The sequence below is a fragment of the Neolamprologus multifasciatus genome, chromosome 20 (genome assembly GCF_963576455.1).
Source record: "Neolamprologus multifasciatus chromosome 20, fNeoMul1.2, whole genome shotgun sequence".
In the NCBI taxonomy this organism is placed as follows: domain Eukaryota; kingdom Metazoa; phylum Chordata; class Actinopteri; order Cichliformes; family Cichlidae; genus Neolamprologus; species Neolamprologus multifasciatus.
The window spans coordinates 30,719,696-30,741,724 of NC_140458.1; the positions used below are offsets into that span (position 1 = coordinate 30,719,696).

A 22,029-nucleotide genomic window follows, 5' to 3' on the forward strand; every position below is an offset into this window, starting at 1 on the left:
TTCAGTTGAGCTGAAAAGATACCAAACAAGGCAAGGGGGAAAAAATAAAATTAAACAATTTGAGGGTGAAATACAAACGTAAACTCAAAAGGAGTCAAAAATGGCTGGTTGTATTTCAGACCTCAGTGGGTTAATCCAACAAATCATAAAAAATTAGGTTTAAATTTTTGTTCATGACAGTGCAGATTTTGTGTAATTTAACATGTAACAATGTGACTGTTTTCTAACAAAAAACAGTATGAAACTTAAGTTAGACTTGCGTTTGTAAATGAACCGCCCCATGTTGTGTAGCTTTCTGGATTTTATACTTATTGGGCTACATATTTATTTATTATACATGCTATACAGTACAAAGAATCAAAACTCACATGTTTTATGTAACTAAAGTGTGTAATTATGTGGGCAACAGCCAATATTTAAGTTATAGACTTTATTTATATGAAAAACATGTATACTTACTGCATTTGAATCATTTTAACCATATGTAACCACCTGCATGAGTGTTTGGGGGGGGGGCTTTGATTTTGCCACCCCGTTGATTTCTTTGCCACCCTCATGCCACCCTAAGAACATTTCTCTAGATCCGCCCCTGTTCATGTGCAACACATCTTTCAGCTCAGTTTTTAAAACAACTTACAGTAGACTCTGTGCACCTCAGCATATGCTACTTCCGGTGGGGAAACTCCTGTAGGGCGCTTCGTTTCCGGTGGGATATTCGCGTCTTGTTTGCGGTCGGGTTTTCAAAAAAAAAGTCAACCAAATTGACGAATCAAGCGGCGATTTACATTTCTCAAGATGCCCTTGGCATTTACCGAATATATCTGTAGGTGATGTTCATCGACTTGTCAATATTTTTCCCTTGCGCCTCAGAGCAAAAGAGAGAAAGGGTTGACATTTCTCAGTATTTGTATATAGAGTTCCCTCATTTATCGTGGGTGTTATGTTCTAAAAATAACCAGCGATAGGTGAAATCTGTAGTAGCCAGCTTTATTTTTTACAAATATTTTAAGGCTGTAAAACTTGTCACTACACACTTTATACACTTTTCTCAGACATGCATGAACAGTTTCACACTTTTCTCTCTTGTTTAAAAACTCTCAAAGTTCTAACCTTCATAAAAAAAAAATAATGACAGATTTTAGAACTAATGAATTTAACTTTAAGCTTAATTGCTTAATTTAAGCTTAATGCACCTTATAATCCAGTAAGGTGCATTAAGGTGCATTGGTAAAAAAAGATAACGGTAACTTCTACCTTCCTTTGGCATGTCCAGAAGTCCAACTTTTTGTGCATGGTGCTACCGCAGGTGCCTTTGACGGTGTAAAACGTTTCGTTGACATTGTTGTGTTTGTTGGGGAGAAAACTTACAAACATACAGTACAGCACTTCAGAGTCACACTGCTAGTGATCAATGTAGCGATTCTGTAATGTACAGGAGAGCACGCAGGAGATCGACAGCCGATCGGGACGCAGAACACAAGGCGCTTTAAAAACAAACAAACAAACATGCAAAATTGCACTAAAAGAATCCGCAAAACAGCAAGGCTGCAAAAGGTGAGCCAAGTTATAGCGAAGGACCACTGTAATTGTGAAGATAAGTCACAACATACCCTTCGTAAATACTAACAAATAGAGACCCTTACCAGCAATCATTCATTAATTTTTTTATATCCTGTGGCTTTTTTTCACGGTTTGTTAACATGTTGTGTAGGTGTGTACTGATATCGACATCTGGCTTTGACTATTGTTCACCTGTAGTTTGAATGCTGGACATTTGCCTGCTTAAATCATAACAGCTGTCACTATACAGAGATGTGCTTCTGAATGTGGACGATGTGTCTTCTGCATGCAGTAATGCAATTCTGCTTGTGTTGAGTGATATAAACAAACAATCGATCTACGCTCTTCAAACATCAAAATTGATCATTTGATTTTTTTATGACACAGCAATGGTGAGTGTTCCCACCCTCTGCTCTTTGTAACTCAACGTGATCTTTCTATTTTCGTATTTTGAACATAATTTTTGAGTCCACCTTCGCAGTAGCAATTGACTGCAAAATATGTACAACCCTACATCCAGTCTTAAAACAGGAAGCTAGCGTTTTCTCGTGCACAGGGTCTATATAAGTACGATTACGGTTTACCCAAGAATAACTCTGAGGCTAGCTATGACTTCAATACATGAAGCTTAGGATCTGTCACTTTTCACAGCGAGTCACCCAAACCACTCAGCATATTCATACTTAACCTTGTGTTGTGGATAGATCATCCCAGATGTTTTCTTGACTGCATTTGGTCTGTTTTCAGTGTCTTTTTCCTGCTGTATGATTTCATACTGACTGATGAAGTCAGACTTAAGAAGAAGATTCAATATTTGTTTGTTCTCACCAAGCTCTCACTTGGTATCACTTCCTGTTCCTGTTACAACACACGGCGGGATTTTAACCACTAGAGAAAACATTACTCATAATGATCTCACAGGTGTAACATTATGTCGGCTACTTTCAGTACCACTGACATAATGTAAAACAGCTAGCTAATCATCTGCAGAGAAATGGCTTATTTGAAGAGTGCAGCATTCAATACTGTTGACCATAATATTTTATTAGAGCGATTAGAGCACGCTTTAGGTATTACAGGTACTGCGCTGCAGTGGTTTGAATCATATCTACCTAATAGACTCCAATACGTTCATGTAAATGGAGAGTCCTCTTCACACACTATGGTTAATTATGGAGTTCCACAGGGTTCTGCGCTCCTTTAGGCAGCATCATCAGAAGGTATAGCATATTTTTTCACTGCTATCCAGATGACACATAACTTTATCTGCCCGTGAAGTCTGCTAACACATACTAATTAGTTAACTTGCAGAAATATCTTATAGATATAAAGACCTGGGTGACCTCTAATTTTCTGCTTCTAAATTAGATAATACTAAGGTTATTGTACTTGGTCCTAAAAATCTCAGAAACATGGTCTATAACCAGATTCTTACTCTGGACGGGATTACCTTGGCCTCCAGAAACACTATGAGGAATCTTGGAGTCATTTTTGACCAGGATATGTCCTTCAATGCACATATGAAGCAAATATGTAGACTACTTTTATTTGCGCAATGTCTCTAAAATTATAAATATCCGGTCTCAGAGTGACATTCAAAAACTAGTTCATGCATCTATTACTTCTAGGCTGGACTACTGTAATTCATTATTATCAGGATGTCCCAAAAACTCCCTGAAAAGCCTTCATTTGATCCAAAATGCTGCCGCAGGAGTCCTGACAGAGACTAGAAAAAGATATTTCTCCAATATTGGCTTCTCTTCACAGGCTCTGTGTTAAATCCAGAATCTAATTCAAAATCCCAGCAGTGCTAATATGCTGTGCAGATAGTGAGTATTGACAACCTACAGAGCAAGAGGTGACATGATAGTAGGAGCTTAGTGATTTTGTTTGTGTTGGTTGAAAGGATGTCGGTATAGTTCAAAAGTTCAGATGCCTGCGCTGTTCCCAAACCTGATGGCAAAATTCAGGCTGACAGCATCAGTTCAGAGTTGGGAAGCTGATGCCCCTGGCAATATTTTTAACCTTTCTCTTGAACTCGTGGGCATAGAATTTCTTCATTGCTAACAATCTAGACTTCATGTTGGCCAGGTTGTCCTGTTCTTACGTCTGCATTTTAATTTTGCTGCTGAGGTGCAATGCCATTGCATTACAAGGTGGTCAAACATTCTTTAAGTATCTTCCTAATAGTGCATCAGTAAAAGTTGCACAGTGTGATTTGTTCATTTAAACAGGGGCCGCTGACTCATTATCGTGCAGACGGTGAGATGAGTGAGGAAAGGACCCCACTAACATGAAGTCAGGATTTTGAAGCTGCTGACTTGTTCCTCTAAAATCCAAAATAAGGGTGTGCCATCCTCTATGTACGAGTGTGTGCGTGTGTGTGTCATTTAACTGCAGCCCTCAATAAGCACCTTGGAGGTTGTTGTCATGGCACATTGAAGTCTAGGGTTTAAGTTGTAGAATATCTGTTTTTCAAGGTCAGTCCAGTGACAGTGGTATCATCAGTGCATTTAATCACGGCATGTGAGTTGCGCATGTCTGTGCAGTCATGTGTGAACGGTGAGTACAAGATGGGGCTGAGGACCCATTCCCAAAGGGGATCCAGCATGAGCCAGTGGAGCTGCCCATCTTCACATCCTGGGGTCTAACAGCGTGGAAGTCTAGGATCCAACTGATCAGGGAGGACCTGAGTCCCACATGTTTTGAAGTTTTTGGTGTCGCCTATAATAATTTTCTGTGTGTGTGTATGTGTGTGTGTGTGTGTGGGGGGGGGGGGGGGTAGTAGATTAGGGTTTATACGTTATAAGTTATGTAAATGAAAATCCACTTATTACTGACCTCTGGTGCTTGTGCAAGAACCAATTCAAACATGCGTCAATACATTTGACATCACAATGACTATGTGGCTGCTGTGTGGTAATGTTTCAAGAATAGATGCTACTGAATAGTGGGGCTCTTAAGCCTTTTGTAAAGTTTTTCTTTAGGGTGAACTTTTACAGATTGAAATGATGGTTCAGTTTGTCATTCATGACAAAGTGGTCTAAGAGTATAAAGAACGACTGAAAAAACTAATTAAAAACTAATAGAGGAATATATCTGTGAAATCTTTACATATTACAGAACAGGCAACTCCTCTCATCTTCCCACACTTATTGGAAATGCTATTAACAACAATAAATAGATTTCTTATTGCCGGAGGGTTCTTATTCTTATCTTTTTTTTCCAGTTCGTTAAATTTAATGTAATTTTGCATAAAAGAAGAAAAAAAAAATCATTAACTTCCTAGACTGTTTTCCAATAATTTATAAAACATCCCTGTGTAAAGTTTTGTATTTTTGATGAGATTACAGCCAGTCTGTTCACACAGCTGATATATTCACAAGACGTTAAAGTACAACCTATCTCATACTGATAAATCGTGCTCAATTTACAAACTGCAAGAAAAATATACCCCTGATGCATAATGTATTTGTGCTGCCTTGCATCAATAAAATGCCATGGACCTGCCTTTCCACATATTTTTTGTGTCAATCCTGTAATGTTCTGCAAAAACAGCCTGCAACATAGCCAAAAAAAAGATACTATTGGATCAGGCAGTGGTGTGCACACAGAGGAAAATCAAACACTCATCTAAAGCATGGCTACTTTCTTCCGCACTTTGCTCTCAGTATGTTTATGAGCTTCTGAAGTGAGTGAAATGCACAAGGCTGTGCAGGTTAAAGCTCGACAAGGCAGGATTTCATGTGGGGTTACAGGAGGGAGGAGAGGAAGCAGCAGGGTGAAAGTTATGTTGTCAGGGAGGAGAACAATGGGAGAGGACAAGAGCGGCACAGAAGGTAAGAAGCACAACAAAAGGCATCGTCTGTTTGTGAGGATGCCTTGCTGTATTGGTTTTTTCATTTCTTCAGGCAGAGCTAAGGCAGCAGAGAGTGAGCACACAACAGAGCAAGTGAAAAGCCTTTCTGTGATGTTTGCACCTATAAATAACTTTTTTTCAATCTTGACATCTTTGTTTTTATCTCTAAATCCTCCCCACGGTGCAAAAAATCTATGAGATGTAACCTAAACATAATTTACACTGCTAATTATCATATCCTCAATATACTGAAAATGTGCCTGCCTGTGTGCGAATTCTGATTTAGTATCCAGCACATCTAACCTTTAATGCACAATTGCCATCATTAAAGTCTCCAACCAAGCCCACATGAGACCATTTGAATGGGATTAAAGTGGCGATGTCAGTTTTGGTTTCAAGGGAGGATGCCTTGACTTTGTGTGGGGCAAATTGATGTCAGGAATGGCGGGGAGGCGAGGCAGTGGGGGGTCTCCTGATGCATTCTAAAGTGGCACTGAGTGGACCAGCATCTATTATTTATCCCCCCTACCCACCATTAAGCCTGTAATGAGCTGGTTTAATTCACTGGGCAAACAGGCTTACAGCAGTCATGTATCAATAAATGTTAATTATCCTGGCTCCTGGTCGCATCTTCGAGTGCCCCAACACTGCAGTCTTGGCCTGATTGCTCCAGCATGGAATCCAATATGTTAGATGTCAATGCGGTATCAACTGAGGAATGTGGGGTGTGTTGTTTAGACAATTACTGCTGCCCTTCCAAGTCTTGGGTTTAGCATAATGGAGCAGGCCCTGTACTGTTAGGGCAATGCTGGCTCATCTGGATTCTCTGTCAACAAAGCTATTGATCCGGCATTGGAACAGTGTCAAATCATTGTCTGTCCTACAGCACTAAATCATCATTATCATCATTTGCAACCCATAACAATGATCTAGGTAAAGTAAGTGGGAAGCAATGGAGATTTGATTCAAATGGATAGGAATGTTGTTGTTGTTTTTTCATTAATCACATAAGAAATTACAGTTAAAATTACCAACTGTGCTGTTTTTTCATGCCTGTGGATCTTAATTTGGAATACAGTCTTATACTTTAAGAGGTGTTCAGTGCTTGAACAAATGAATTCTTAAAACAGACCTATCTAAATCATTGTAACTGTAGCTTTAAGGAGTAAAGTGTCTCTGGTGAACCAGGCCAAGCCACCTGTCAGCTCACGGTTTAACCAGTGTAAGCCGACCCTCCTTTGTGACTTCTCTCTAAACCGGAGTAGGAGATGGAGTGAAACCCGCTTGAACTGGAATCCCAAACAAAAATTCAGATGAAACATCATGAAATTTAACCCAACTCCAGAAAAAGATTTAAATAATAATGCGAGCATTAATTTACTTTCATCCATGAAACAACAGCGCGATAACCTCATGCAAGGAAACCAAGAAATTGACGTTTAGTCAGAATTCTGACTTTTTTCTCAGAATTCTGGGGAAAAAAAGACTTCCTCACTTTTTTTTTTCCAGTGGCCCTTATCCTCTTCCATACATTCTTGGTGCCGTTCAGTTGATCACTTTTTCGATGACCAGCACAAAGAATGTGATATGTCTGTGCCCACTTTGCCTCTGTGAAACAGAATCAGCAAGGGTGGCCACAGTGGGGAACTTAAAGAAGTCCAGACGCTTTTCTTTGCAAGCTCCTTTGACTACGATGACCTGGATGACTGAGAACCTTCACAGACATACAGTGGGGAAAAAACTCTTTGGGATTAAGAAAGCACTTCAGAAGGAATGACATTACTAAAAGCCAAGCATATCCATTTGGACAGTACTGCTAGTTAAGCCAGCATCACAGCACTTTAATGTCTCTCTTGTCCCCCTCCACACACACACACACACACATAATTTTCTTAAGACACGATTTGGTTCAGCTGCTTGAACTGCTTTATTACGTTTTTTTCCAGTTCAAGTACAGTTCAGTCCTCTGATCCCCTCAGCAATCCCTGGGGTACAGCCGGAGAAGGACGCATGACATGATTAATGGGCAGCAGAGGTGGCTGATGGGAAATTGGGAGAGGGTATTTGTGTGGTAGGGTGATGTCAGTGGGCACGCCAATATTGAAACATTGCAAGCAATTGTAACGTTTCATTTTAAATGAAATGGATCTCTAAGTGCATTTGATGCTATCGCCTGTAGAAAACAGTGACGTCGTGCAGATGGATTTGCTTCTATAATCATGAAATGCCTAAGTCTCAAAATAAGATGTATTGTAGGAACCAGGTATGACAAGTTGTCTCTGGTTCTTCCGCCTCGATTTGACCATTTCCAAAAAGCTGTCCTTTATTATAATGGTACAGAAATACAAAAGTGGCTGAAAAATGTATAAAGCACTTGGTTGAGGTAGGTAAAAGTTAGCAGGTATGTGAAAATGAGATTCTGAGGTTAAACACTGATATCCAGACACTAAACCCTCGACCACTTTGGCCTTATTTTCTGCTGTTCCACGTTTAGGGCTCATTTTTTTCTAATGGCACTAAATGTAATCTGACTGTCTAAGAGATGCACGACTGGTTTGAAGTTTCTCTGTTTCAGACAAAAAATAACATTGTTGGCTGGGACCTGCCAGTTTTATAATCTTGCTGTCATTTAGCTCCATTATGACAGTAAATATAATAGCAGAAGCAGATACTTCCAGGGTAAAACTTCGATGACCTAACTTTTCAAAGCCTGACATGAAATGAACAGGCAAAAGGTCACCATGTAAATGAGGCCATTTCCTCTAAAATGTCATGATATGGCATATTTTACCAGTGCCTGCTGAAACGAGCAAAAGCAAACAACAACAAGCAGGTATTATGGTGGAACTGGAGTTAAAGGTGATTTCAGTGTCTACCTGTGAACGCTGCACAGTGGTCCTCCTGACATGTCACTGTTGCTTTTGTGTGCGTGTGTGCACGCATGCCCGCTCGTGCACGTGTGTTATATGACAGAGAGAAAGAGACAAGGGTAGACAAAATGTGCCCCTCTAGCCTTTGTAATTATGTGCCAATTTTCTCCCCGTCAGTTGCCTTTATCATCCCTCTTAGATCTCACCTAGGGGTCGGAGACTGTCACACTCTGGCACCTCCATCTCTCAATGTGTGCCGGATGAAATGTAGAAGTCCTCCCATTGACCTCTGCCTGCCAGCTCACGCTTCCCTCTCCCCCTTATTTGTTTCCTCGTAACAGGAGACATTTGGAGATAAGAATAATTATCAATCAGCAATCTCAGCAGCTATTTATGCAGCCACTGAAGAGGAGACAGTGGATGGGTGTTACTTTCTGACAATGACTTGAGATGCCATGATAGATAGTCGCTGTCGTGGCTGCACATCTCCTGCTCTCAGAAAATGATCTGTGAGAGATTTCAACATGAGGACAAACAACATTAAACTTACCTTTTTATTAAAATTGACTAAAATGCATGCTATAGGAAGTAATTTTATATTTATATTTTAATGACTGTGAAATATGAAAAAAAAAATTAGCATTTAGGCTTCAAATCACCAAGAAACCTGACATTTTGCAAGCAGACCCTTGGGTTAAATTGATGTCAGTGGCCTTAGTGTACACTCATGTGACATGATGCTTCACCCCAGCATGGAAAGAAAACTAGTAATAACAATCCCCCATCTCATGTGACATTTGGGCAAGCAAAACTATAGGATAGGAGACAAGAATAAAGAGCATATCACTGGGCTGCACACAGCCTTCCACCCTAACATGCAAGTTACGGTTGCACAAGAGAAGGTAATCCCACTTAAGCCTTAATTGTCTGGCATTCCTCATTTTTAAAATGTCACAACTCTATTGCTCAGAGAACATTTCTGTCAGCCCAAGGGGACAAGGCATAATTAGAAAATATGTTCAACTCAAGGAAAACATGATTGAGCTTAGATGCCTCTCAAGGTTTTCAGCATCACTTGTTTTCTAAGCCACACGCGAGGAACATTGTGTTTTATACAGCGGTGAATTTCCATGTCGGAGGCAGCTCTGGTTAGTTCACTTTCTCATTTGATTCTAATATAAAATAACTTGCCAACGTTTTGGAACCGTGAGGCTTTCTCTCGGCTTAAAGTGAGACAAATTGTGGTTTTCTGATAATAGACATTGACATGCCAATTAGGTCGGCCCCACTGCGTGGTCAACCAAATGGACCCCAGCTGTCCCTATTAAAGCAGATTGATTCCTGCTTTAGCTGAGTAGAAACACCCATTGAGTTTAACAGTTTGTTGTTGTTGTTTTTGGATTCCAAAAGCAGCAATCCACGTGAGATAATAACCACTGGTCTCATCTGTTTTTTTCTTTTCAGCAGACAGTAAAATATCACATTTAATCGAACTGTATGCAATCTGCCAACTGCAGATGTCAAATTAGGCCAGTGTGTCTGTATGGTCCACCTTCTCATTTACTGAGTCTTACAACATGGTGAATAACAGATATTTTCCAGTTTTCTGCAATCTTCTAACTTTCTCATTCAAGTTGAATGATTGATTAGCCAGGTTTAAGTATAGATGTGGTTATTAAAAACCTACCTCGCTGCCTTTCAGGTAGAATTGCCTGTCTTGACACTGAGACTCAGCTGGACATTTGACAGGTCGGTGTAGTTCATGCATGGAGGTGTTATTTCACCCAGAAGTTAGAGCCGCATCCACCTACGCCATTTCAAGTCAGGGTGACAATAGACTCGATCCCGGTGGCAGAATTCTGTTTTTTAATTTCGTCTACAGAGTTTGTTGAAAGAAGGAAGTTCACAACTTTCAGTTTTAGGGACATGGTGTCAAGATGTTGAAAAAGGACTGAAAAAACAAGTTTTTAAAAAGCCTCTAAATGTCTGTAATCACAACACAGTAAATGAGTAAGTCTGTACAGTAAGCAGTAATTGTTTGCTTCTCTTTTTTTTTTATTCTTAAACTAGCACCTCATTGCTTTGTTTTCGAAACTGCTCAACTAATGATTATGAACCTCTTTTTTTTTTAAACAGACTAGCAAAACACATTCCTTAATTGTGTTTTTGCCTTAATTGCCAAACAAAGAAGTGCTTAGCGTGTGAGTAAAGATGTTTTTAAACTACGCTACAATGACCCTGAATTTTGAGGGTCTATTAAAACATGATGCCGTACCCCCGGTGTACAGCTTACAGCCTGAAGAGCTCTGTTGTCTCCACATTGTGTCATCACCATCTGTTTTTACATCTGGGACCCCATTTCCCCACAGAAAAGCTGTCGAACATCATCTCATCTATATTTAGTGAGGCTAATATCAACTGGTGTTGACATTCCCTTCTCTCATTACACTGTTATCACAACCTTGCAACCTTTGAATTAATTAGCTGCTGCAAGTCAATTAGCCTCCCCAGCAAATGCACCCTGCCTGTCAAAACACCCTTCGAAACCTTGAGACTCCAAGAGTTTTAAAATAACTGCTTGGGGTTGAATCTCGCTTGTTGGCAATTGTCAGCTCGGCTTCCATCAAATAAAGAGTAAAGCTAATAGCTTTTTATCTTTGATGAACCTTCACGCAAGCTCAAAAACGGTTTAATGACTTTAAATTGAATTTAGGTCAGATACCATTTTGCTCACAGTTGTTTTGCAGGCTATATTTTGGGGCATAATGCCCTCTAAAATTTTTCTCTCTCTACAATATGACAGCATGCCAACCAGAGCATGAGAATGAATGCTTTATTACTCACTGGTACTTTTACTTTGCCTAAATCCAAAAGCATATCATTGCAGCATACATCTACTGCACAAATGTAATTTATTCACAAATCACATTACACATTAAATCATAAATGAATACATATAGTCTCGTGTGTAAATCAATTCATGTTAAATTCATTTTAGATGAATTGCTTCCAGCTGGCATTTTTGTCTGTTGAGTTTGTTATTTATATCGTGTCCGTTGTTCCACTTTTATTTATAGTACACCAATATTACAATCAAGCCAAAACCTCCGAGACTGAAAACTGCAGCAAGAATGTAAGTGCCAAAAACATGGCTCCAAACGTGAGTCAGTTGATTTTAAGATACCCATTTTAAAAATAAATACATTTAAAGGTTGGTAGAAAAAGTAAACATCCTGAGGTTAGTTGGTAACTTAGCATCCTCCTGTCCAAATATGACCACCTTTTCTTCCACTGCCTCAAAACAGGACTTTACAGACGAATGGCTTATGCTGGGTTGGTGCATCTCTTATTAATATATGTAAATGTATTTTTTCTATATTTCACTGTGTAAACTCATTGGAGTTTGCAGACATTTGTTCCTGCCACAGCATTTCAGTCTGGTTGAGAACTAGACTTTGACTGGGCCACTGCATCACTTCAGCCATTCTGTTGTAGATTCGCTGCTCTGCTTAGCAACATTGTCTGGTTTCTAAACCGAGAAGGATAATTGTGCTAGACGGATGGATACAATACTTTGGTATACAGAGAAGGTCATCTCAATGACGGGAAAGTGCCCAGGTCCTGTGGCTGCAACAAAAGCCCAAATCATCACCCCTCCATCAACATGCTTGACAGCTGGTGTCATGTGTTTGTGCTGATATGCTGCGTTTGGTTTTCTCCAAATGTTGTGCTGTGAATTATGGTCAAACATCTCCACTTTGGTCTGATCTATCAAAGGTTACAGAAGTCTTGTGCTTTACTCAGATTCAAGTTTGCAAACTTAATCCATAGTAACATGTTTTTTTCTAAGTAAGAAGGCTTCCTCTTGGAAACCATTCCCAACCAGCCATACTTTTTCAGTCTTTTTCAGTTGTGCGTTCATGAACTTTAACATTAAAGTTGCAAACTGTGGGCTGTAGAGTTGTTTTTTGGAGTTTCTTTGAGCACTGCATGCTCTGGCCTTGGGATGAATTTGCTGGAACGTCCACTCCTGGGAAGATTGCGGCATTGTATCATCACTAACCTGAATGCTCCAGGCCAGCAAGCTGGCAAAACTTCTGCTTTTAGAGGTGATGATACTACTACCTACCCTCTCGTTACTGTGTAGGCAGTAAGAGTTTTCCACAAGACTTTATCAGTCCTGGGAAAACGTTTTCTTTCACAGGAGTGTAAATTATACTCTAAGAATATTTGCTATGCTCTGGATCTTAATGAATAATGAAACAAAACAAAAAATAGTTGTGGTCGTGGTCGACATAGTGATGAATATAAAATGTAGCCTCACATTTGGATGTTTCCACATGGGCTCTTGTTCCTGCTGTGAGCCAAATTTTATCAGGTACTTGCTCCTGAAGTGAAACAGAGGACTCTGTTGATTAACTGTGCCCTTAAAGGCATTTAAATTAAAAATGGTGCTCAGCAATCACCTAGTTTCTCTGTTGTTAAAAATAATAATAATAATAAAATAAAAAAAGAGAAAGCTTCCATTTTGTTTTATTTATTTATTTTTGGTTTGCTTTGTTTTGTTTTTCTACTGACTAGACTGTGATTTATGCAGCTTGTATAGAATGACCTCAAATACTCTCTTTGAAAAGGTTTCCAGTGAGACATGCTATCATTTATAAATACAATGATGTCAAGGACGTGTGTCTGCTGTGGGCATATTTTTTGTTTGAACTCCTATTTGTTTGTGTTTATATATTCATATATATTCACATTAACCCCTTCTGCTGGGATTACATGCACAGGAGCGTTCCAACATTATATAAGGAGACACTGTCCAGCCACTTTATTAGGTACACCTTGCTAGTACTGTTTGCTAGTTTGCAATTTGCATCATAACTGCCTTAATTCTTCATAGCATAGATTTAACAAGGTGCTGGAAAGATTCTTCAGAGATTTTGGTCCATATTGACACGATAGCATCACAGTTGCTCCAAATTTGCCGCTTGCACATCCATGGTGGGACTCTCCCATTCCACCACATCCCAAAGGAGCCTCATTAGATTGAGCTCTTGTGACTCTGGAGGCCATTTGAGTACAGTGAACTCATTTTCATGGTCAAGAAACTCGTTTGAGATGATTTGAGTTTTGTGACATGGTGCATTATCCTGCTGGAATCAGAAAAGGGTTCATTGTGGTCATATATGGATTTATACAGTCAGCAATAACAACCCAGGTAGGTTGTGGTGTTTTATTTGAGTTACTGTTGCCTTCCTATCAGCTCGTCTGGTCAGCCATTCTCCTCCGACCTCAGACATCAAGAAGGCATTTTTACCCAGAGAACTGCCATTCACTGGTTATTTTCTTCTCTTTTTTAGGACCTTTCTCTGTAAACCCTGCAGATGGTTTTTTGGGAAACTGTGCCACATTCAGAGTCATCAAATCACCTTTGTCCCCCATTCGGAAGCTTAGATTGAATTTCAGCACGTTTAATCATGACTACGTGCCATGTGACTGGGTGATTAGATGACAATCAGTTGAACAGGTGTACCTAGTAAAGTGACTAATTAAATAAGTCTGTGAGGTGTTGGGGTGGGAATAAAACCAACCAGGGAGCTGAAACTCAAACCATAAACTCCAAATGCAGGCAACGTTCCTCCCAGATCTTTTAGGGGCACTGAGTGGCTGCTATGGCTTTCAGGTCATGCTTGAAATGGATTTTTCTGGCTGTTACAGTCACTGAGAATATGCCTCAACTACCAAGAGGTAGATGAGAAATAGAGTTGTTAGACCTACAACAGAAACAATTATTTATGTCCCTGTGAGTTTTGTGGCTGGATTTATGATTCTTTTACCCGTCTCTTGAAAATGCAATGCTATCTAAAACTAAGATATCATAAAACACTCTGCACTCTGTCTGTCCCAGATCAAAGTTATACACACACACTTTTTAGTGATGTAAAATTGCAAATCAAGTTTTTTAATTGTAACTTCTTTTTCGTTTCATGCTCCTTTATATTACATCTTGTTTTCATTACATTTTACTCTGTACTACTTCGATTTATTTTTTCACAGAGAATTGAGTAGAACATGTTTGTTGTTCTGGATCCCTTCTACTCGGTAACGCAGTTTAACTTGCCTTTGTGCTTTTGTGTTTGAAAGATGCGGTACAAATAAACTTGCAGTGTTTTGCCTTGGCATACAGATAGTTTATCACTTAAAGGGAAATATAGTGTGAAAAACAACAGGGGGAGTAACAGACAGTAAGAGGTATTGATGCATTTCGGCAAAAGCTACAATAAATCTTGACCTGCTGTCTACCTGTCAAAACAGTGGTGCTTTTTCTGAGAATCGCTTCTGTAAAGATGTGAAATTCAATTTAAAGCAAACCGTTTTGTTTGAGCAAAGTCAGTGTTTGTGTGGTGTATGATTTGTGGGATTTCAGAAGTGATATACCGACTGGCGTAGCCTTGCATATCCAGGTTTTATTTTTCCATGCAGCTTTTTCCCGAGCACGTGCCTCGTGTTGCTTTTAATCAAAAACATTGTCATGTAGGATTCATATTCATTCCTTTTCCACACTAGCGGATGCAATCGAAACGGCGCCTGTGTATAAACAGCAAATCTCTATCTTGGAATATAGATCAACACGGGGAAAATGCAAAAGCACATGGATGAAAAAATGGCGGGGGAAAAGAGATAGATTGAGTCATGAATTTGAATAAGTGTGCAGGGAAATGGCACAGGTTAATAACAGGGATAAATCATATCTTTCTCACAGCTTGAGGCTGTGGCTTGTCAATCCTTCTTTGTCGTTAGTCATCCTCTCTCAAAGACCTGACAGAAATACAAACGCATAAATAGAGGAGACAAATCTCTAGCAGCAATTCTGACCTTGCTTCTCAGAAAAACCAAATGAACAAAGTGACTTAGATTCAAAAGCAGACAGTGCAAAGGTGCTTTGCTCATATCTTTACACCAGTTTCGTCTGTTTTCAAAACTCAAGAACACACACTTTTTAATTAATTATTATGGCGATGGTCAGAATGAATACAATGTATTCAAACCCCCCCCCCCCCCAAAAAAAAGAAACACATCTATGAGACAATTCTATTTTTGTGAAAAGGGTGTATGAAATACATCTATTACATATAGTATGATGTTCCAAACTTAGCCACTACCTAGGTCAATATTCAAGTCGCCTATTAATTTTTCATGACCAAGGATTCACAGGTAGCAAATTTCACAGCTCGTCATCGGGACGATTGTGTTTCGAGCAGGAGTTAGCCCGAAACACAATAGCTCCGAGGATACCCGAGCTCCTCTGGGGTAAACTGAGGTTAATAACAATAATATGCAGTGGCTTTCTTGGGTCTTGAGGTCAGACATTGTGTTCTCACAATTTTAGGTTCTGCTAAACATTCATAAGCCCAGTGAAAATTGATTGATACGGGCATATAGCCAATAGTTCTCCTGTGGCTGATGCAAAGAAAAGCTTGGCTCATCCATTAATGAAAAAGGAAAAGCATGAACAAAATGTTAAAATCCAATGTAATGATTTCAGACAGTTAGTGTTTCTTTGGTGAGGATTAGCGCTGTTTTCGCTAAGATTTTCCCACTCCATAATTAAGTGAGATGTTGATATTTTTGAAATGTCAACATTACTGCTGTAGTTAAAGGAAAAGAAGAATGAAGCCAGGTAACGGCGCATCAGTCAGCACAGGAGATGTAAGAAATTTCTATCAAAGATAACAAAGCAAGAGCGTGAATTACACGACCTGGGGAACGTGTTAAATAACATACGCCGTTGCAAAACGTGTGCGTGTCTGTAGAATTTGCACTCGGGCTAGAAGGAAATCAGGAGCGCTGATTGGTAGCGAGAAGAAGAAAAGCACAAAAGTAGCTGAAACTTTTAACAAGCGAGCAGTGTGATAAGATGGGACTCCAGAATGATGTTTGAGCCATTATGCCTGTGAGACAGACTTTCAGTCACACACACTGATATGCACAGTTTCCATAGCAACACACGTTTGATTTTTTTTGTGCCGAGAATATTACTTTTTTGTCCGATAAAATAAAACATAAAGGTTCAGTCAGTGGGAAGGATTGCTGAATTTTAAATGTGTGAGTGTCAAAAAGGAAGTATCAGTCTAACTTTTTAAGTCAGATTGATTTGCCAGATGTCTCACTTTGTGGCTGTGAGTGTTGGCTTTGTTTTCTCAACTTGCAACACATCACAGTTAATGTGACATAAAAATATTCAATTATGCAGCAGGTATATATTTTCTGAAATGTTTTTGTATATGGACTATATTTTCTTCTGCACTCACAGGTTGGGACACATCCTGCACTTCTCTTGCCTCTGATTTTTGGCAGTTAAGAGGAGCTTAACAAAATTTATTTTGAGTGTTTATGAGGGAACCATGATAACTGGTTTGAGAGTAACTGGCTTAACTATTTAAAAAAACAAGTGTAAAACCAGACAGGAGTGTAAATAGTACAAAAATAAAACTAATCTACATAAAATTGACCCTCAGTTGTGTGACTTCTGTTATGTTGCCTGGTTTGTGAGTGCACACGATTTTACACACTTTCGCCCAAAAGTGTCATCTCTAACTAACAAACACACAGAGACCCGACTCCGCAGATGTTCCTCCAGAGAAGCTGTTTGTCTGTTTGTGCTGCTCAAATATAAACTGTGTGAAGGCTGACAGCGACTGGGAACATCCACGGCGCCACAGTGAAACTATTTTATTGCCACTTTAACTTGCTGGACAGTTGGCCCTTCTGCTTTGGCTTCTTTTAGTGATCACTAGAGCTAATATTTCTACAGATACTTAATTTTTCATCATGGAGTTGCACAAAGACAGCTATCATGTTATTAGAGGAGATGGCAAAAGTACACAAGTAGAAATGCTTGTGTTAAAAAATACTCTAGTTAAAGTTGAAGTGCTGATTCAACATATTTATTCAAGTAAAAGAGGAAAAGGTTTAGGCTCTAAAATGTATTCAAAGTAAGAAAGTAAAAAGTTGCTCTCTGAAGGGCATTTCTACCAGCTAGTTTTATCCAAAGCTAATCCAACCTGATGCTAAATTAATATGATAATAAAATAATATTAGTAAAAAACTTTTTTTCTCTTTCTTTTTACTGTGCCTCCACACTTCAACAGTACAGGCTGTGATCAGCTGACCTGCTCCTACTGCTGCTCTGAGGTTTACTGCTCTTTATTGATTTACACAGCTGAATTTAGCAAGATGTAACCCACCATTTCTATCAAGCTCGGCTTGCCAAAAAATATATCCAGCACAATTATATGGTCGGTGTAAATGGCTGCATTAATAATAAATGAGTCTGGAAAATAATACACAAAATTCACAAAATATTCACATAAATAAATAAAGTGTCCCAGGTACTTTAATAATCGAAATTTTAATCATATACATAGTAACTTAAATATGAATGTTGCAAAAACTTATTTTTACTCATATATATATATATGAGTAGTAGTAGATTATTGTTTGACGTCTTGGTCACTTGCTTGTCCAACAACACTTAAAATTATTGAAAATATTCATAAAAGAAGTTTAAAATCACTTGACAAAAAATTGACTTCCTATCACCACTGTCATGTGTTAAAAAAACATAAATTATTGAACTTGAATAATTTAGTGAAACTTAAAAGAGTGTGCTTAATATATAAAGTTTTACACTCCCTTGCTCCGCCACCACTAAAGGAGTTCATTAGGTGTAAAGAAAGCTTAGAAAGGACCACTCGAGTCACAACCCGCTGAGACTTGTTTATACCCCACAGACGGACAGCATTTGGGCAGAACGTCCACTCTGTCCAGGGTGGCCACTGGTGGAACAGTCTTCCTCAATCCATTAGAGAATGCTCTACATTCAAATTGTTTAAGATACAGGTTAAAAATTGGTTATGGACAAATCAAGTGTGTGATCATGTATAAGTTGTATAGTTTTACTTGGGAATAGAATGGTATGTATGTGTGAGTTTGGTGATGGAGTTCTTATTATGTATGAATTATGAACTTTTTTATGAATTATTATGTCCATTTTTAATATGTTTTCTGGACAACAGATGGAAATTAGCCTTTGGCTATAATCTGGTATGTTTACATTCATGTAAATTCATGTATGTTCATTAACATCCACTGTCCCATTTAAATAAATTAAATTTTATGTGTCCTGTGTGTAAAGGCCTTAAGAATTAGCCAGCTATTGTGACTAGCTATGCTAACCTGCTGCACTCAGTTTATTATGGTGCTTTAATTATGCTGCAGAGACAAAGGAAACAAACAACCACAAATATTTTCATCACCTCCAAAAGGAGGAAGAATAAAATACACATGTGCAAAGACAACATTTTAGGCACTAACAGCAGATACTCAGCACCACTGTAGTCAGCATTCAAGGGTAGTTGTTACAATAGTAATAGCCTACATAATCAGCAGTGTTGGGGTCTTTACTTTAAAAAGTTGTGTATTACGTATTGCTTGTTGCCTTATTATTATAATACAAAACTTAAAACACATTGCAAAATAATTTATTACACTACTTTCATGTTACTCTGTAACACTTCATATCAATCACCACTTTAATTGTACAAACAAATACAGATACTGCTCATCGTTGCCTTTGTTGAACATCATGCTGAGCTGGGGTTGGCATGCACTCACCTTTAACATCACTCTGGATTCTTGGTCAGGTTTGTTTTAGCATCCTGTCTGTGCAGATGCAAATAGCTGATCCTGTATTTGCAGTGTAATGCAGTTGTTTCTGTCTTGGACTTGGTTTGCACTTCACTGTCACAGCAACAAGGTAATGTTCATATATCCATGATTCAAATGTTACAGACTGCTCCTTTTAACTCCTACCTGGCAACACACTGAACTCTGCTGAATAGAAAAAGCATGGCTGATGTTATTTTTGTTTGTTTTTTTATTTCTATATGCCCAATCCTGCAGATCAATGGATAACCTATGTAACACAAGTAATGACATAATTACTGTATACTATATAATTACTGACATAATAATGGTAATCTGATTGCTAAATTTAGAACAATTATCTGTTACAGTACTGCATTACTGAAAAGTAATCTATTGTTGTGACATATTGTAGCATATTACACTCCACACCGCTAATCAAAACTTGCTTCCAACCACTGACCCATCACTGTCAGTCTGAGTTACTCTGCAATTAAAGGGATCATTGCAATCTGGTCCACACACCAGTGCTACGTTAGGTTTTGAAGTAGTGTATTTGCATGCAGCGACATACTCTAATTTTGACAGCAGCTGTGAACAAACAGAGTGGCTAGTCGTTCATGCAACGTGCTGAATTCATATTGCATTTGGGCGAGACAGACCTTACAAAGCTTACTGGCAGACAGAGTAAGAAAACCTTGTATTGCCCACTCAGTTGGTGCTCCTAAAAGGACGTAACCTCATGTCAAAAACTATGAATAACCTGATATTTAGCATGCAGACATGAGCGTGATATCCATCTAACAACTCTTAGCAAGAACACAAATCATCGTATCAAAGTGGTCCCTTTTTAAAAAGCATTCAAAGGCATCAACAGGTACAGTTCGAATTTTCCAGAGTGAACAACCTATGAAGCGTGACAACGTGAGTGACAAGGATGTGATAAATTCTGCGCAGTGATGTTTGATTAAACAAATGAGAGGAATAAGACTGCAAACAGAGTGGCGGTTCTTTTCCAAGCTGCTATTTCACCTCATGAATGTCAATGAGGAGGTGGTGCGAGGTTATATATAGTCGAAGATTGAATGCTGGGTCTATCCCTCTGCCTGATAATGCCCCTCTGTTTGTCTTCATGTGTAGATGGAGAGATGTTTACGCTTACAGCTACAGAGCCATAGCATCACGCTCAGCTCTCCCATACAGAAAGAGGCAGAAAGAGTAAAGAGAATGAAAGGAAGGCTTAGAAATAGAAGGACAACGAGCCTGAGTTATATTTGTAGAAAATGCCTGTAGCAGGCACGCAGACACAAATACACTCACATGCAGATAACTCAGTAGAGAGTGTGTGGGCCATGCCCTTCCTGTGACGCCAGCTCAGTGGACACACACAGCATGCAGGAGTCATCGCTGGCTGCCATGGATAATTACCATAATGAATGTAAAGGCCCAGACCTCCACACCACTGTAAAAATAGCCCACAAGCATATACAATACCAAAATACTAACTGCTGTCTTATTGAAATAAAAATTAGACAAGTGAGGCATTGATGTGTGGCATCTCACTAATCCCGCCATCTTTTTGACATTACGAATATTATTCATGGTCAGCGGTCAGAATTAATGATGATGAAAAAGCCTTCCATAAACTGTATATAGTACAGGCTCATATACACAAAAACTTGTATTTCTTCACAAATGCTGAGATATTACCTCAGTGCTCTCTAGGACATACCTGCAATTGCCCTGCCAACGTTTTTCAAAGGGTAAATAATCTTGAAGCTTCACAGATCTTACAGAGCTGCTGAATAATGCATGCTCAAAATTACAGTTGCCGCGATAGCCGCCTCAGTTGTATCACCGCACCCTCTCTCTCTCCTATTGATCACGGCCCATAATTCCCTCTGTCTAAAAAGCGGGATGTCACAGGAAAGACTCCGATAGGATACTCTGCTTTGTCATCCTTGGGAGAGAAAAAAATGAGCCCCTCTGTCTGCAGTCGCACTGCAAGTGAAAATTGCACACTCCACCAACCCAAGGATACAAGCTTTGGAAATAATGCCTGTGGAAAAGCCTGAAATAACACTCGGAATACATACGTACCTCTGCTTTGGTGATCCTCTCTGTTGAACCATCCTCATTGCTTGGTTTACTACACATTACATGTGTCCACGGTTTTCTACAACCCTCAGCAGGATGAAGTCCATAAACAAAGACATTATTTATGACTGTGGGCAGCTCACGACCAGTTCAAGTGAACATGGAAGCTCCGCAGTTTATTTAAAAAGACCAACTGATGATGATGATATAGCTTGAAAAATAGCTCAAATCCAACTAATTCCCATAAAATAGAAATGATTTTCATGATGTTTGACCTTGTTTTTATTTGTTTGTGTCAAAAACGTTTCAATAACATGTATTTTACACTCTTTTTTAAAAAGCAAGTCGCACAGTAAGCTTCCCCTTGAAATGCCTGAAATTAAAAGGACTGTGTGGTAAAACGTGGGGTGGCTTTTATTGTGAAGCATTCACTGCAGAAGCAGTGGGTTTTTTGTTGTTTGTTTGGGGGAGATTAGCAGTGAAAGGTATTTGACCAAACTGAAAAGAAAAAAATTGCAACCATTTTCAGAATCTTTTTATTTATTTTTAATAAATGTTTGTAGGAAATTGCATGAAGGATTGGAACTCCTCAGCAAAATAACCAACCCCCTTCACTGTGCTCTGCTGTTGTGTGGAAATTGGCTTGCACTGCGCAGCAATTATTGATCGACTTCTTTACTAATACTGTGAGTTTGTTCGGTTGTCTTGTAAACCGATACAGTACTAGTTCTTCTGTTGTATTCTGACAAATCAACTGCTTGCAGGGATTGTTTTCTGCCTCCAGAATTGCCTTTTGTTGTAGCTACCACAAACCACCGGTACTGCTAAGGGATCATTTTAACTATGACTTTGACTGTGCTTAGACATTTCAAGTTGCTAATATAAGAAGCTTCTTTATGTACTGAAAGGCTTAAATCAAGTCTTTTGATTTAAGCC

The 22,029-nt window shown here is 39.0% G+C and overlaps 1 long non-coding RNA gene across 5 annotated transcripts in view; it reads left to right on the forward strand.

The window, feature by feature from the left end:
- LOC146495255 (uncharacterized) overlaps window positions 1-22,029 on the forward strand; it is a 55,993-nt gene that overhangs the window by 19,848 nt on the left and 14,116 nt on the right. For 2 of the 5 annotated variants that reach the window (XR_014871603.1, XR_014871605.1), the window contains one exon: window positions 21,657-21,779. The exons of the other annotated variants lie outside the window; for them this stretch is intronic. This is a non-coding gene — a long non-coding RNA (uncharacterized LOC146495255). The remainder of the gene's footprint in view (window positions 1-21,656; window positions 21,780-22,029) is intronic. 5 annotated transcript variants of the gene reach the window in all.